This window comes from Hippocampus comes, unplaced genomic scaffold (assembly GCF_001891065.2).
Source record: "Hippocampus comes isolate QL1 unplaced genomic scaffold, H_comes_QL1_v1.1 scaffold236, whole genome shotgun sequence".
Lineage (NCBI taxonomy): Eukaryota > Metazoa > Chordata > Actinopteri > Syngnathiformes > Syngnathidae > Hippocampus > Hippocampus comes.
In genome coordinates, this window is record NW_017805879.1 from 312017 (window position 1) to 316845 (window position 4829).

General features: G+C 36.2%; 1 protein-coding gene and 1 long non-coding RNA gene across 2 annotated transcripts in view; one reads left to right on the forward strand and one right to left on the reverse strand.

The window, feature by feature from the left end:
* The window catches only part of LOC109527214 (uncharacterized), a 2915-nt gene extending 1893 nt beyond the window's left edge, over positions 1-1022 (reverse strand). Inside the window, exon 1 of the long non-coding RNA XR_002170491.1 lies at positions 995-1022. This is a non-coding gene — a long non-coding RNA (uncharacterized LOC109527214). The remainder of the gene's footprint in view (positions 1-994) is intronic.
* LOC109527205 (gastrula zinc finger protein XlCGF8.2DB-like) overlaps positions 1-4829 on the forward strand; it is a 17916-nt gene that overhangs the window by 6567 nt on the left and 6520 nt on the right. The window lies entirely within an intron of this gene.

Consider the following 4829-nt stretch of genomic DNA (forward strand, 5'->3'; position numbering starts at 1 on the left):
TTTTTTTCTGTTAAAGTTTCAAATAGTGTGTAAATTGAATACACTTCATCTTCAGCATGTTTAGTGCCACTTTTGTAAGTAACCACGCCCCGTCCAGGCCACGCCCCCGGCCAGGCCACGCCCCTTCCGCTTTTTTCATCACTCGCCATTGCCATGTATGAGCAATTGACACAACTTTCTTCATATCTATCTGTTTTTCATTCATCATTTCTGACATTGCTGCAAAGATGTCTCCCCCCTTTGTTTGTCCACTGAGGTTTAACAATCCCAAAACATCTTCAATGAACTCCCCCTTTGCCTCATCATAATACCTCACAAACACCACCAACTGTGCATTATCAGTAGTGTCAGTGGACTCATCTACTGCTAGGGAAATACAATTTGCATTTTGTATTGCATCACAAAGCTGGCTAGACAAATCAGCAGCAAGGACTTCAGTCCGTCTGTTTGACGTGGAATCTCACAGTGGAATTTGCTTTGTCATTTGCTCCTTTTCTTTGCCTTCAAACATTGTGTCCATAACTTCAGTCATGCATTCTTTTATAATTTCTGCATCAGAGAATGGTTTCTTGTGCTTACCCAAAACCCAGGCCACTTTCAGTGAGCACTCTGTTGCTTTTTGTTGTTGTGTCATACATGTCACAATCTTCCTGCTTGAGTCTTGATATGACCTTTTCAGTCTCTTTATTTCGTTTGTTCTCAGCTCTGAATTATGAGGGAAATCCCGTTCAAAAGAGCCGTGCTCTGTCACATAGTGGCGTTTAATATTTTGACTCTTCACCAGAGCTACCGTCTTTATGCATATTAGACACATTGGCTTGGTGCTCGACAGAGGTAGAATGAAAGCATACTTATCAGTCCATTCTTCATCGAAACGCCGATTTTCACTGTCCACCTTTCTCTTTGGAGCAAATTTAGACCATGCGGTATTCTGCTGTTAAACAGCTGCAAAGATCCCCGGGTAGACGCGAGCAAAACTGCACACAATCGAAACCTCCCGCGATTCGTCTTGTCTAATTGTCTGTGTTGCGGCTCTCCTGGACTGAAGTTGTGAGCAGTAGCACACTGTGGCGTCGCGCATGCGTCTGTTTCCTGACACAAGCAGCCATTTTGAATGCGTGTATTGGGATTGACGCGTGCTGACGCTTATGTATGGGCACACCTTAAGTTCAGAGGAGCCAATCAGCGCATCGTTATCGCCGACATGCCCTGCTCAGCCAGGGTCTCCAGTTAGTCAAACATTATACAACATACAGTCGCGCTGCTGCGGTCCTCTGCAATATATCTGTTCGTGCACGCAAAGAATACAACGGATAATTTTAACAAGCGATCGCAGTAATGTATTGTATTGTTTTGTTTATTGAACATATATAGAACATACAATAACAGATTGACAAAATGCAAACAAAAGTCATAAAAGGAAAAAATAAAAGTAAGTAAAAACAAACATCATCAGTTATATGCTCAAAGGAGTAGGAAGAAGTATACAACTTATCTCGTCCTACCCCTTGTTGTGTAATAATGTGTATTGATCATTTTTCAATACCAAAGAAAAGGAAGAAATCTACATATCATCAAATACTTTTACCCAAAACAAGAACAGACCATTGTATTACTAGATTTTATAAATATATCAAATTTATCTTCTTAACTTTGATTTTTGTAGTTTGTACTAATCTTTTAAATTTGTTTTTGAACTCATTCAGCGATTTAGTCATTTTCAGATCCGTCTCAAGCTTATTCCACAGATTGACTCCTATTACTGATACAAACCTTTACTTGATGTTTGTTCTTGTTCTGGATTTTTTGTATTGATTAATACCTCTTAGATTATAACAACTATCTCTAATTTCAAAAAGCTTCTGGATATTTTGGCAAAGGAGATTGTTATGTGCTTTATACATTAATTGGGCGATTTTGAAGTCAACCCGGTCATAGAATTTTATTGTTTAATTTGATGAATAGTGGATTTGTGGGTTCGATATATTTAGACCAATTGATTATTCTGATTGCTTTTTTCTGTAGTTTTAAGACAGGGAGTGTGTTTGAATTTACAGCCATTCCCCCACATTTCCACACAGTAGGTCATATATGGGTGTAATAATGAGTAATATAATGTGTACAAGGATCTCTTATTCAACACATCCTTAGTTTTGTGGAGTATCCCGATAGTCTTGGATATTTTTCTTTTAACAACTAGAAATCAAAACCTGGATGGCACAAAATTTCTTGACTTTCAATGAAAAGAAGACAGAGGTGATACTGTTTGGTCCCAGTGGCCCTTGCATATCCCATCCTGTTGACTTGGGCCTCCTGTCTCCTTATCTTAAGTCAACAGTCTCAAACTTGGGCCTTAAACTGGACAGTGATTTCAAACTTGACCGGCAAATTGGTGCCGTTGTTAAATCCAGCTTCTTTCACCTTAGACAGCTGGCCAAAGTAAAACCTCTCCTCTCTCATGAACACTTTGAGACAGTAATTCATGCCTTTGTCACATCCCGGCTCGATTACTGCAATGCCCTTTACTTTTTTGACAAAGGAGATTGTTATGTGCTTTATACATTAATTGGGCAATTTTGAAGTCAACCAGGTCATAGAATTTCATTGTATTTGATTTGATGAATAGTGGATTTGTGGGTTCGATATATTTAGACCAATTGATTATTCTGATTGCTTTTTTCTGTAGTTTTAAGACAGGGAGTGTGTTTGATTTACAGGCGTTCCCCCATATTTCCACACTGTTTGTCATATATGGGAGTAATAATGAGTAATATAATGTGTACAAGGAACTCTTATTCAACACATCCTTAGTTTTGTGGAGTATCCCGATAGTCTTGGATATTTTTCTTTTAACGTTATCTATATGTGGCTTCCAGGATAGTTTAGTATCTATTACTAGTCCAAGAAACTTATTTTCATAAACTCGTTCTATTTCAATTGAATTTATCTTTATTTTAACTTGGTCTTTAATTGGTCTCGTGCCAAAAACAACGAACTTAGTTTTTGTTAAATTTAAAGAGTTTATTTCTGTCGAACTAGTTTTTTAGTTTGGTTAATTCATTTTCCACAGTTTTCAGAAGTTGTTCCATATTTTTTCCAGAGCAGAAGAAGGTTGTGTCATCGGCGAATAGGATACATTTGAATTGTTTTGAAACACTGCAGATGTCATTTATATATAGAATGAATAGTTTTGGTCCAAGCACTGATCCCTGTGGCACTCCATGGGTAATCTTCAGTGAGTTGGATTTTTTGTTGTTGAACTGCACATACTGACATCTATTTTCAATAACTTTCAATCCATTTATATGCTATGCCTCTGATACCATATCTCTCTAATTTATTCAATAATATGGTATGATCTATTGTATCAAAAGCTTTTTTTAGATCTAGAAAAATCCCAACCGTGAATTCTTTATTGTCTATATTAGTTGCTATTGCTTCCACAAACTCCATGACTGCCATTAGGGTGGTCCGTTTTTCTCTGAAGCCATATTGGTTTTCACTTAAGAGCCCATGTTTATTTATGAAGTTGTCAAGTCTGCGAGAAAATAATTTTTCTGATATTTTTGAAAATTGTGGTAGCAGTGATATTGGTCTATAATTTGAAAAGAATTTCTCCACTTTTAAAAATTGGAGTGACTTTAGCTGTTTTCATTTTTGATGGAAAAACACCGGCTTTAAATGACAGGTTACATGTGTGTGCAAAAGGTTGCACTACAAATTCTATGATCTGTTTTACTATTGTCATATCAATATTAAAAGAGTCAGTTGATTTTTTACTTTTATATGTTTTTACAATATTTAATATTTCATTTTGATTCACAGCAGTAAGTAACATTGTGGAAGAATTTTTTACTATGTATTTTATCTATTTCAAAAGAATTGGATCAGGAATTTGTTTTGCTAAGTTGCTACCGATATTAACAAAATTTTCATTAAATTCCTTTGCTATTTGTGCAGTTTCCTCAATAATGGTATTTTTATCTTTCATAAAGTACTCCGGATAATTACTTTATTAGAGCTATTTCTAATTACATGATTTAAGATGTTCCATATTTCTTGTGTTGCTTTTATTTTGCTCTTTTATATATATATATACATGTGTATATACAGTAAATATTCTCTCGTGCGGACTCGTGTTTGCGCTGTCCAATTTGTCCTAATAACAGAAATTCCTCATTTGGGAAATGAGCATGGTACATGTCCTTTATGAACCTGCAAGTATGTTGACAAAATGCACGTGTAACAACATAATCAATAAAATACAAAAATATACTGTCCAAAAACTGCAATACAGGTGTATCCAAAAAAAAATCACAACAGTAAAATACATACAGTATTTCAATGTTTATTTTTTCTGTCTTGGGGAAAAAAATGTGTCTATTTTGGATTGTTTTGTTGATTTGCGTCTTTCCGACTCCAAGTGTCTGCTGGATGCTTTTAACTTTGTGTCCAGCCTTGCTCAAACGGATGCATTTCACTCGCTCCGCTCCAGTGATTACAATTCTTCTACATTTCGATGCCATGATCTACACGACGTAAGTGAATAAAGTTAAAATCTTTCGCAATTGCAGTAAAACGCACACCAATAAAAAGTCACTTACAAGTCTTCATTTCGAATCTGATGAATGTAAACGGCGAAGCGACCACGTTTCTCTATCTATGAAACTTTAAAAAACAAGGCATCGATTCAACTCCTGATGACAAGCCACCATTCAGCGAGGAGGAAATGCAAATGGCAACAAATCCATCAGTATGCACAAGAATTACCAGACATCGGTGATCAACGGGACAGTTACTTGCAACTAGCAAGAAAACTGTATGACACG